Source organism: Corvus brachyrhynchos, unplaced genomic scaffold (genome assembly GCF_000691975.1).
Source record: "Corvus brachyrhynchos isolate BGI_N302 unplaced genomic scaffold, ASM69197v1 scaffold19, whole genome shotgun sequence".
Classification (NCBI taxonomy): domain Eukaryota; kingdom Metazoa; phylum Chordata; class Aves; order Passeriformes; family Corvidae; genus Corvus; species Corvus brachyrhynchos.
Window position 1 is genome coordinate 3,142,107 of NW_008246061.1, and position 13,079 is coordinate 3,155,185.

Below are 13,079 nucleotides of genomic sequence, written 5' to 3' on the forward strand. Positions count from 1 at the left end.
CCAGACTCTGCTTTCCTGCCTGCAACCACACGTGCTTGAAGGGCCGGAGTGGCTCTGGCACAGCATGAACAGGGAGGCTTTCAGGGTAAAACCCAGGTGGGAAAAACGGTGGAAATAGGAGCTTTTGAAACTGCACACCTGCTCCCTAATTCACCAGTTCTGCCTGATTTTGAACTGGATAAAGGTTAGAAAGCTATTTAAGAAAACAAAGGAAAAGCTAAACCAAATAAATCTTTTCTTTTTCCCAGGACAAATAGCTTGATTTTTAGCTGATGTGAAAAAAATATTTGGATTTGTGCTCACAGCTTTCCTTTAGGCTCAATGGGTGTCCTCTGGGTGAGGGCAGTCAGCCCCAGGGCCAGGCTGACTGGGGAAGGAGCAAGAAGAGTTTTTTGAGAAGATTTCATCCCACAAAAGCAGCAGGGGTGGACCTGGTGTCCCTCAGTCCGTGATGAATCCCCAGGAAGATTCCCACACCAGGCAGCACAGCTCTGCCATCCAGGTGGCACAGAGAGATGCCCAGCTGGGTGCGAAAAGTGGCTGCAAAGGGTGCAGCAGCTGAGAAGGTGTTTCAGCTGTCCTCCAAGGGTGGGAGCCCAGACCCTAGGGATAAAATGCAAGAATCAAGGAGCTCCAGCCACATGCCCTAAAGAAACAGAATCTCAGGGTGCTCCACTCTTGGTTCATCTGTACCACAACCTAATGCAACAACATCCCAAATTATTTACATATTTATGGAGTATTTACCCCAAACCTCATAATACTACAAAAAACTTGATCATACAGCTGGTAATTCAAATGAAAAATTGTTATTCATACATTTTCATTGTAATGTCACATGCCACAAAATATTACGAGTTCATGAGGCAGCCAGGGCTCTGCTAATAATTAGAATACATTACCACTTTGATGAGGCATTTACACAAAACTGCAGAACCATCTTAGAGCTGCTGAGATGATCCCAGCACCCCAATTAGAAAATGTCAGAGGCTTTTATTTACTCTACTGGTTGTGCAGCATAAATCCCACCTTTTGCCTACTTCCACACACCTGGCCCACAGCAGCACATAGGTGTTGTCACCTCCTGGTCCCACTCAAAAGCCTCGGGTTGCAGCTGCTTTGGGCTCAGCACAGCCAGTGCCTCCGTGGCCCCAGGTGTGAACAAGTCTCAGCGCCTGGAGGGGCTGTAGGGACAACAGCCATGGCAGAACCTGTGAGGGACCTTTCTTTGGGAGGTGCAGAGGGGCTGGGTGTGCCTGCAGACCCAGGCTGGGAGCTCTACAGGGCAGAGATGGCAGAAGGGACAGGGTCTGTGGAGAGCAGAACCTACAGGGTTAGTCAGGGCCACGCCTGCCCTCTCACCTCAGGTCCCTCCTGCACAGCCCTACTGCCCCCTCCATCCCATTTCCCAGCCCCCCAGCCCCTGCTCCAAGCACTCGACTCCCTCCTACCTCACCTTCTACAGCCCAGCCCATCCTGCTGGTGCCATCACAAAAACCCTTCACCGGCCATTCCACCTCCTGACTCACAATCAGCCCCCTCAGCCCCATTCCAGGTGTATGCCCCCCAACCCTTGGTCACTCCAGCTCATCAGGCTGCATGGTCCCACCAGCAGAGAGCCATGGTTGCTCTGCTCCACAGGTGCACCTCACCTTAGATACCAGCAAGGGCATCAGGGATAGCCCTCACTCTGCTCCCAGCTGCGGCAGTGCCCTCTGGGACTCCTCTGAAGGCCTGTGTGGGAAGTGGAGATCCAGGAAGAAGGATCCAGTCCTACCTAAACCCCTCAGCGCTGGCAGGGGATGGAGTGGGGCTTTCCCTGGAGAGCTGAGGGGTTTAGGACACCCCAGGACACATCAGCTCTCTGCTGACCAAGCATGACTAACCCACCACAGTACAGCCCTCACTGCCAGCCAAACGGGCCTGGCACATCTCTTACATTTGGGGGTTTTGGTAGAAGAGGAAATACACCTTCCATTCACCTGCTCACTTATCCCAAGAGCTGAGGGAAGCTCTGTCTCTACACAGGCTGTTCACTGAACCCAGCTTTTGGGTCAGCACAGTCACCCACCTTCTGCAGCCCACCCCCAAGCAGCCGCCCCAGATCCTCCCAGAAAGGCAGGTGGCCACCCAGCAGTGGCACCACACAGGGAACTGAGACCTTCAGGGAGAAATAGATGGAAGTGTTGTCACACCTTGAAGGAGCAATTACCTTGGCAGGCAGGGCAGCAATGAGCTGTGAAGTTATGACAAATGCCCCACAGCACGCTCCAACAAATAACCAGGAGGTGAGAATACAGCAGGGAAGTCCCAGATGAGCAGGGAAACCTGCCCTTGTCTCTGGAATCTTTCATGCCACTGGACTCATTATGGTGCTGGCTGCTGCTGATGCTGTGGGAAGCCAAGGCAGGGCCCTCGGGAGCAGCACATCTCTGCTGGCAGCACACGCCTCGTGCCAGGCTCACACTCCCAAACACCTGGAGGCCCGGGCAGAAGAGAGCTGGGGTACACAGCGAAAGGGATGAACTGCAGGTAATTAAAACAAGGAGGAGATAACCAACCAGGGCAGGACAGAGCTCAGGAACCATAGAATTGTTGAATCCCAGAATGGTTTGGGTTGGAAGGGATCTTAAAGTTTGTCCAGTCCCAGCCCCTGCCATGGGCAGGAACACCTTCCACTGTCCCAGGCTGCTCCAAGCCCCAGTGTCCAGCCTGGCCTTGGACACTGCCAGGGATCCAGGGACAGCCACAGCTGCTCTGGGCACCCTGTGCCAGGGCCTGCCCACCCTCCCAGGGAACAATTCCTTCCCAATATCCCATCCATCCCTGCCCTCTGGCAGTGGGAAGCCATTCCCTGTGCCCTGTCAAGGATGTCCAATGCTGCAAAGCCAAGAGGTCCCACAGCTGGTCTCAACTCTGCTGGTGGCTTCACATTGCTGTAAGTGACATCTGCAGGTGTGTTGTTACCTGCTGGCAGCAGATTCAGTCTGCCAGGAGTGGTGGGAAGGGGATTCCTCAGGCTGTGCAGAAATGGGCTGAGAGCCTAAAATGCACCTGTGGCTGCTGGGACGTTCGGTGGTGAGCAGGACACCCGGTGCAAGTGCACTCAAAGGGAAGGGGTGGTGCTGGAGGGGACTGGGGTGACAGATGAGGACACAGGAAAGCACAGCTTTTGGGGACCCTGGCAGCAGGAGTGGGGTGCTCCCCCATCCACCAGTGCCAGCCTGTGGAATGGTCCTTGTGCCCCTGACCCTGCATGGCCATCCTTGGCCCAGACTTCAAGCCTGGCAGAGTCTGGGGACAGTGCTAAGGGTCCAGCACCCCTTTGTTCCTCCCTTGGCAGGAGGGGGGTGATGCAGCAGCTCCTGGTGGGCTGAGTGACCCTTCAGCCCCAAGAGGGCACGGGGAGTCAGAGCCACAGCCAGAGAAGGTGACAGCCACTGGCTGTGACCCCATGGGGCATCAGTGACTGTGGGCAAGTCAGGGCTGACGAGGGCTCAGACAGGCTGGACCTGCTGCCTGCCTGAATCGTGGAGGGGTTAGGATAAAAATAAACCTTACTGGAAGTATCTGGAGGGAAATGTGGGCTCGGCTCTGTCACACAGTGAAACTCTGCCATGGCTAGGGTGGGGGCTAGGGCAGGGACAAGGCTCTTCAAGGGGTGAAGCTGCAGATCTGCCCCAGCACACACAGCTCACCTTTGGGCTCGACAGCTCTCTGTGCTCCCCTGCACCCACCAAGGGCTCAGCTCTGCTCCCATCCCTCGTGGCTGAAGCTCTGCATCTGCTGCCTTTGTGCCATAGTCTGAAAGCAGACCATGGAGCATTGTCACTTGGAGTTGTGCCTTCTGCAGAATTTGTTACCCGAGCCTTTAATTGCACATTGTGAAAGTACACACAGGACAAAGCATACCACAAGAAATTGTGGGTCAGAAAGAAACAATTGCACTATTGGCCTCTTAAAAGCAAGATGTCTCTCAAACATGGGAGTAGCTCTATAGCAAGAGAAAAAGACTTTCCTTGTCATTCAGGTGTAGAAAAACCCATCTTTAGGGAAGAGAGAGGCGCTTTATTTCGGATCAGAAAGGATGACCCCAGGGATCCTTACCAGAAGCTGTAAACTATATCATAAAAGTGAAATAACTTTTACCCAGGCTCACCAAAAAAAAGAAAAAGCCTTCCTTTCAAGAATATTCTGTGCAGCTTAGAAATTACTCTTACTAAAATGAATCAATTTCATAAGCATGCTAACATCTTTATTCCTCAAATGTTAAGTATAACATTTAGAACTGGAGAATGTATCTCTGAACACCTTCTTTACATCTAAATTCATGTTTCTGCATAAAGGTCAAAGCTTTTCTGGGTGTTTTTCCCTTGATAAGCTCCTTCAGAGATGTTTATTTACAAATGATCTGCTTCCACATGTAAGTCTGGTATAATAACTCCAGTTGCTTTTGTTCTGAGTGTGGGAGATGGAGGTGTACAAGTGTAGCAAGGCCATTTGATGTCATAATTGGATCTCAAAGCGGGCACTGTCTGAGTACAGAATGGAGCAGAAGTGGGCCCAGCCCTGATCTAAGCAGAGCTGTGGATGCCTTACCTGGCACACAGACCTGTGGTACCTGGGCTGCCTCCTTTGGGTGGCAAAAGCCCCTCAGGCACCTGTGACCTTCCCCTGCTGGTCACAGGTGCTCTCAAGGGGGACAGTGATGCTGCCCAATACAAACACAGCAGGACAGGACTCACTCCCAAGGAGTTACATAAAAAAGACAATCATAAAATTACTTGGACTGGCAAAGACCTTTGAGACTGTGGAGTTCAACCTGAGTCAACCAGACCATGGCACTGAGTGCCACATCCAGTCCTTCCTTAAACACCTGGAGGGATGGTGACTCCACCACCTCCCTGAGCAGCCCCTTCCAATGCCTGCCCAGCCTTTCTGTGAAGAACTTCTTCCTAATGCCCAGACAATGTCTGCAATGAATGATGATCGTTCTGTTTAAAAACCCTCTCTAAAGTTTCAGTTTCTCAAAAACAGTAATTATGCTGAAAAGTCATAGAACAGAGATTTGTCCATGGGTAAAGCAAAGTATCAACTTTAAATTCCTGGTGATCTCAAGGGACATTTGAGAGAGTGGACCAAAGCAGAGGTGAGCACTGCAGATGCTCTGGGACTCTCCCACAGCAGCAGCAGAAGCCATTGGGGCAATGGTGCACACACACAAAGGTGCTCTGCAGCCATGAGCAGGCCAAAGCATCCAGCCAGGTAAAGGGTGACAGAAATCAATCACAGGTTCCTTTGAGCCCACACAGTTAATTTTTTTGGGGTAAGCAGTGGCCAGACAGCTAAAGCAGAGAGTGGTGAACAGAGAGGAGTCATGCCACACACCACATTATTTCCTCAGCACTGAGAGCAATAGGAGGCTGTCAGCATTCTGGCAAGGAATCAGAGTTAATGTATTCTCATAATGAATTTAATGGGATAATGAAATGCTGTTGTAATTGAAGGTATTAACATCTTCTCCTGTTAAATACCAACTTGCTTAGACCATGTGTTCCTTGAGAAAAGACATGAGCTAATCTTGGTAAACACAGAGAAATAGTGGGATTTAATTCGGGTTTAGGACTCTCTGTATCCAGACATTTGGTGGGTTTCAATACTACTCCTTTGAGTGACTTCTTTTAAATAACTGATTTAAATACTTCCTTTGGTTGCATTGGATTTAACTGAGATTAATCAGCTTTACATATGCAGATACTATTTAGATTATGTGAGATATATAAAGAGGATTCTCCAGCCTTTGAATTTGGCTATTGTGCCTGTCTCTAAGCTCCTTTAGTTGTCTAAAGTGTGTAAGGGGGAGCTCACCAACAACTCAGGAAGGGATGTGCTTTGTCCCTGACTGGCAGAGGAGAGACCCTCCAAGCACACATGCTCTTGTCTCACGCATCTCAATTATCAGCTCCTAGCAGAAGAGAGACCCTCCAAGCACACATGCTCGTCTCACGCATCTCAATTATCAGCTCCTAGCAGAGCTAATAGCTGCAGCCACTGTTCACCATTCCTGTTGTGTCTCCTTTCCCCAATAATTAAAAAGTCATGTTCATTAACTGTGATTGTTGTACCTGCCTCAGCTGTGGTAGATAACAGACCAACTCTTGGGATCAGCAGACACGGAGGAACACTCAGCCTCTGGGCATTCGAGTGCCCCTTGGCTGAATTTCAGCCTTTTGTTAAAAGACAGTTATTGCCAGCCAGTCAGGAGATCCCCACGAGAGCTGGGCTGAGGGCAATGGCCCCAAGAGCATCCACCTGTGGGATGGAGGGGAAGCCTTCGGAGTGTGACTTCACTCATCACATCTGCAGCCACACAGAGCTTTGGAGTGTGGGAGTGATGCTGTGTGAGGATTTCCACCAGTTCTGGGTAGTGCCTTCCTGTGTGCTTGACCTGCACCCCTCAGAGGCACTGAGGGGGTCCATGACTTGCGGGTACAGACCTCAGCAGCAGCATGAGGAGAGCAGGAGATGCAGGAGTCGTTCCAGCAGCAGATTCAGTTTGAATATTGCCTTTGATGCCTGGGTCAGAAAGGACAGTTATTGATGTGCCTGGAAAATGAAAATGAAAATGTATTTTGGTAAAAGAATATAAAAATCCAGACCTATATTTGTCCAGGTATCACAGGAACATGCTGGCTCCTCACGGGGAGTTTCCAGCAGAGAGGTCACAGCAGACTCCCAGGGCAGCATCTCCTCCATCCCCCTTAGCCGGAGCGCAGGAGGAGAGAGGAGGATTCCTCATGCCAGCATGGATATTGTTCCTTTGGTCTCCCTCAGCCCCTTCGGCTCAACCACTCCCCTGGCAGCCAGGAGCTGCTGAAGGAGCCCAGGGAGCACGAGCTGCCTGCACCTCATTTACAGCTCTGTAATTATTTGTTTGGGTGGCAGGCACATGGGCCATTCTCTAGAGCCCGGGATTGGTCTGTTCCCCACTCTCCAGTTCAACGTCACGTTCCAAATTGCAATATTTCTGTAAGTGTCTGCTTAAATAAATTTTTTAAAATAGTTGGAAGAATAGAGAGGTGCAGAAACAAAGCCACAAAGTTGATTTAAGGGCCAGGAAGAACACCTTCCATGCAGAGATTTAAAGGCGTCAAGCTGGTTAGCTTTTAAAAAAGAAGACTGAGAGGTGACTTCATCATCGCATCTGAACTCCTTCAGGGGGAGAAAATATCTTGCAATAAAGACTCTGTGACTGCAATACGAAAGGCAGAACAAGAGCTGAGAGCTGAAGCCAGCAACATTTGAATTATAAATTAGACGCTTTTTTGGAAGGAAAACATTTATCCACCACTGAAAGTAGCCTGAAGAGATCTTCCTGAAAGATGTGTTTCACTTAAACCCAAGTCACTGGATGCACTGCATGATGAACCCAGTGAAATGTAATGGCCTGTGATTTACAGGAAATCAAGTGTGATGATCTAATGCATCTCTCTGGCTTTAGTCTCTGTGAATCTATTAAATAAAACCATCACACAAGCTGCAAGCCAGCAACAAATTCCTTCTCCTTGCCACACACCTGAAAATGAGATGGCTGGAGCTCTCCTGGAGGCACATCCCACTCTGGAGAGAGACAGACAGATCCCTGCAATGTCCAGAGGGGAGACTGGGAGGAAAAACACTTTTCTACCTTGTGTCAGCTTAGTGCAGGTTGAGATGGATGAATAAACGGCTGAGATCAAAGACCCAGAGCAGCTGTGGCTGCCCCTGGATCCCTGGCAATGTCCTAGGCCAGGTTGGACAGGGCATGGAGCAGCCTGGGACAGTGGAAGGTGTCCCTGCCCGTGGCAGGGGTGGCACTGGGTGAGTTTTAAGGTCCCTTCCAACCCAAACCAGTCTGGATTCTGTGATCGTCAGGCTTTGGAGGTTTCACAGCCCCTGGTGCAGGGGAAGGCACCAATGAGCTGGGCATGGGCAGCAACTCAGCAGTGCCACAGCCCCACTCGGGAGCCTTCCTCTGGGCAGAGACAGTGCAGGGACTCTGAGAAGGCACCCAGTGATGCTCTCACAGCTCAGGCCTGACCCCTTTTAGAGGTGGAGACTCTGGGGACAGCTGAGCTCAAATGGGGGTGCACAGCCCCAGCTCCCAGGTGGAGCAAAGGCCAGGATCGCTGTGTTTTCACCGACACGACCCACAGCAGTGGCACAGGGTCTCCTGTTAACTCCAGGGCAGGTCCAGAGCCTGGCAAAGACTGAATTCTGCCTCCCCTCTCCTCTCTGCACCCCACCTGGAGCACTGAAGAAGACAAGCTAAGCCAGCAAGCCCTTCCCTGGGTGGGTGGCAGAGGATGTCCCTGTTATCCCGTCCTCTGGAAGCCACGGGTGTGCTTAGTATTCACAGCACAGCCCAATTATTTATAACAGTTATTTTTCATTTTGAGTTTCAAGGTATAATAAGGTGGTTATAAAACTGATTTAGGGATAGAAAAGTTTGATTATAAAGGGAAATTATTTGAAGGTTTCAATGGAAGGAATAAGCTGTATGAAATAATGGTGCTGTTGGAGGGAAGAGATGCACTGAATCAAAAGCCTTTTACCTGTTCCCTTGCCCCAAGCACGGCCATCCCACCAGCCCTCATGTTCCAATAGGAGGGCTTAGGTTTCCCAGGGAAAAAACTCATGTTCCCACTGTCTCTGAGCCTATCACAGAGGAGGGAGGGCAGGAGGAAATATTCCCAGCAAAGGGAAACCTGCACAGCGGGATCTGGAGTGCAGGTTAGCATGAGGGGAAGGACAACTGTAGGAACTTTATGATACAAAACTTCACCTCAGAAACTGATATAAAAGCGATGGAGTGGAAGTAGGCAGAGGAGCAGACAGAGGGCTCAGCCTCCCTACACACAGGATAGGAAGGAAGGGACTGGGCTGAAAGACAGAAAACCCCTGATTTTTCACTGTAGGATCTGGTTTTCTCACACGGTGGTAACAGCACCTCCCGAAGAGCAGATGAGGCTAAAAAGCCATTCCCACTCCTCCTCACAGTGAGGGCCCTCTGCTCATACACAGCTTGGAGCACTGGGATGGGTGGTATGGACTGTCCTGGTCCACAAGGAGATCCATGCTGCTCCCTGCCCACCTCCCAGCCTGCAGTCCCCCAGAGCTCATTCCAGCCGCACCAGTGCTGCTGCAAGGTACTTGGAAGGGGACAGACCAAATTTGGTTTACTCCATAAAACAAATTTAAATATTTATCATTAAATAAACTTCCATTTTAGCAAAAAAAATGTTGTTTGCTTGCACTGTGGGAGGAATTAGCATGTTGTTTTGCAGTGATTTTAGCCTTCCTGACATGGACAAAGCCCTGGATAGAGGAGACCTCTGCCCTGCTGCTGGGAGAAGCTCTGCAGTACCCAAAGCCTTCACCTGTAGCACATTCACAAAATCATGGAATCGTGGAATGGTTTGGGTTGGAAGGCACCGTAAAGCTCATCTCATTTCACCCCAGGCACGGGCAGGGACACCTTCCACCAGAGCAGGCTGTCCATGTACATCAGACATTCATCCTGCAAGGCTACAGTGGGAATGTGCAGCTGTATCCCTGCCTTCCCAGCCTGTGGAGAGGCAGACCCTGTGTGAATGCACCCAACAGTGCCAAGGGGCTCTGCGGGGCTGGTGACAAACATGGGGATGCACCACTGCTCAGGATCCCCAGAGCCAAGCAGCCTCTCCTTAGCCAGGGCATTTGACAGGGACAAAAGCAGCTTAGTTCAGCTCTGCTCCTGAGAATTCCAGTTTATCAAGCTTCTCTACCCCCTGCTCTGTGCAGGGCACCCAGGGTCAGATCTGGCCCTCAGGCAGGATGTTATCTCAGCAGTCTGGGCTCTGGCTGCAGCTTCTGCTGGCACAATCTTCCGGAGTGCCAGGATGACACTGAGCACCAACTAGAGCCAGGGGGATGGGTGGCCATAGCAGTGCAGGAGGAGCTGGGGAGCATGAAGCTGTGCCAGGGTAGGAAAATTTCTTCCCCCAGAGGGTGCTGGGCACTGCCCAGGCTCCCCAGGGAATGGGCACGGCCCCGAGGCTGCCAGAGCTCCAGGAGCGTTTGGACAGCGCTGCCAGGGATGCCCAGGGTGGGGTTGTTGGGGTGTCTGGGCAGGGCCAGGAGTTGGGCTGGGTGATCCCTGTGGGTCCCTTCCAGCTCAGGATATTCCATGATTCCATGAGCAAAACAGTGAGCAGGATTGAGAGGTTCCAGCCCATCTACAGCCTCCTGCTCCACCAGAGTACTCTGGGAGCAAGCTCCAGAGAGTGGGGCAGGAGCAGGCACAGGGCTTGAATACAGATGGGGAAACACCACTGCCAGGAGTGCTCCAGCATTTGGGATGAAGATAACCACAGCCGGCAACTTCCCACTGGGAAAGGAGACAGAGGATTCATCAAAGAATACAAGTCAGCAGGACTGTTATTGGACAGAGATGATAAAATTGCTAATAATGAGGCAGGGAAGACAGGAGCAGAAATATTTATGCGCTGTGTGGAGGGGAGCCTGAGGATGTGCTGGCTCTCCACAAGAGCCAGGGAGAGTTTCCCTCACTGCTGTGGAGGGTTAAACACAGCCTCTCACTGGGAAGCACTTCCAAACTAATGACAGCAGACAAGGTATCCTAGAACCCCATGAGCTAACAAGGAGATATCCAGCCTTTATTAATTTTGACTCCATCAGAGACAACAGGGAGCTGAAGGAGATGGGGATAGCACTGATATTTTACTTTGCTGCGCCCCATGAATAAAGTAGGCCTCTCATCTGAAATCAGTCACAGAAAACAATAGGAAAACCAACACAAGTTTCCGCTGATAAAGAATTAAATTATAGAATTAACACCAGCCAGTGTAATCGCAGGCAGGTCACTTGTTCCTGGAGGGCTGCATGGGAAAGGACCAGAGCCATGCCATTGCTTTGGGGTAAAATTGAGGAACAGCACCAGGAACCAGCACAGGGACTCTTTGCTTTTAGGAAAACAGTGGGGTGAGCCTTGGCTCAGTGAGATCTGACGTGTCCAGCACCAGCAGCTCTGGGGGTGCTCCACACAAACCCACTGGAGCAGCTCCTCACCCTGCCCGTGCTGGGGTAGTCCAACCGAAAGCACTGGCTAGGACTGGACAAACAAACGTTAAAGATGCTTCCTCATAGTAGAGGGAAATTAGGGATATGATAAATTCACTTTTTAAAACAATCAGATCTCCAGTTTCCACTATTAGACTGGATGGGGGAAACAAGGACATGGGATAATGTGACAGATTGGCCATTTTGGGGAAATGAACACATTTATTTCAACTGTGCTGACAGGCAAAATTCACCTTAAATTACATAACACGGCAATTTGTCTTCATCATCCATTACCTGGGAGTGTGTAAGTGAAAAACTGTCACCAGAGAAGCAGCCTAGACTTGTCTAAAGGTTCAGGGAAGCTGGCAGGTTGGGGCTGCAGACAGGAACATGCTCTGGGAGGCTGCCCAGTGTCACAGCACGGTGCTGCTCTGGGCAGAGCCCCTGCAGAAGGTGGGCAGCCCCCTGCTCTGCTCCCGCCCCCACCACCTCTGCTGGGCCATCTCCCACACCCGCTGGATCCAGGGCATCCCTGTTTGAGCATCGGCTTTGCAGGACCTACAGCTCTGGTGGAGCCAGCCAGCCCCTGTCCCTGTGGTGACAGGCTCACAGCCACCATCACCGGGCGCTGGTGGCAGCAGGCACTTCTCCAAATAGTCACTGTATTCAGAAATTCAGGAAGGTTTTCTTCCATGGGGTGAGTCCCATCTGGCAGCATCTGGACTCTCCTTTTTTCCTCCAGTGACCAAATTCTCCCATCATGGAGATCTTTTTACTTGGAAATTGTGACTGTTTTGTCGAGAGTTACAGCTGGGTTTTCCCCTACATCATTTCTCACTCCCTCTCTCCCTGTGCTTCCTCCATCTCAGATCTCAGTCACAGCCCTGTCTTTTATCAGAGACTCAGCAAGCCCCCAAAATTGCAAGATTGACTCTTCTCTCTAGATCAATCACCAGTAATCCTACGATTTTGCCTTCTTTGTGTGCCCTCCGCTTAAAAGCCTCTCGCTCATGGGGTTTATTTTCTACATGGGCTGTGCACCCCCCAATTTTCTGTGCCACAGCTGGGTGCACTTAGCCTCTTCTGCTTGACTTGTCTGAAAAATGTGAAACTCTTCAGGAGCTTCAGAGCAAGCAATTGTCAAGAAAAACTGCCTTCAAACTTTCCTTTTTTTCCTGCCAGCTGTTTCTTGAAGCAGAATGAGCAGGGAAAAGTGTCTAAGCATGCTCTGGTTTGAATTTGTTCATAGGTTCAGCACTTGGCACGCTCTTAATTGTACATAATTTCTCGGTTTGCTCCTGATACAGCAATAAGTGCAAAAAAAAATTGGAAGTTCAGAAAAGGTTTGAGCCCGAAGTCCAGCAAAGATTAAAAGCTACTTGGTGTTGGAGAAACGTCCTTATAATCTGCAGAGCAGAGCCCTGGAATAGGCGGTCAGAGAAATCCTCCTAGCCAGGGATTTGTTAATGGGCTGTTAGGTGAGCACCTGTCAATGTGATGCACTTTGGAGGGGAGATGGACAGATAGGCTCATTTATTCTTCATCCTGGTTTTCTGTATTCCATTTCATCTGTTACAGAAGCTTATAGGATCCCTGTCAGATGTGTGTACTCAAAGCGGGGGAGGCAGGGAGGTTCTTCAGCTTTACATCGATTTTTACTGAACAAGTTAGAGAACCAAGAGCACTGAAGCAAGTCCAAGATCCATGATTTCCATGTCATGTCCTTTCCATGCTCCATTGGAGTGATGGGGATGGAGGGTGGTGACATCACTCTCTGTGTGCCAAAACTGGTCCTGGGGGGCTGAGTTTGTTGTAGGGATCAGGAGGGATATTCACAGATTCATGGAATGGTCTGGGTGGGAAGGGACCTTAAAGCTCATCTCACTCCATCTCCCTGCCCTGGGCAGGGACACCTCCCACTGTCCCAGGCTGCTCCAAGCCCCAGTGTCCAGCCTGGCCTTGGCCACCGACAGCGA

General features: G+C 50.6%; 1 long non-coding RNA gene across 1 annotated transcript in view; it reads left to right on the forward strand.

The window, feature by feature from the left end:
• The first annotated feature begins 12,753 nt into the window (after window positions 1–12,753).
• The window catches only part of LOC108449680, a 17,316-nt gene continuing 16,990 nt past the window's right edge, over window positions 12,754–13,079 (forward strand). The window contains exon 1 of the long non-coding RNA XR_001865937.1: window positions 12,754–12,769. This is a non-coding gene — a long non-coding RNA (uncharacterized LOC108449680). The remainder of the gene's footprint in view (window positions 12,770–13,079) is intronic.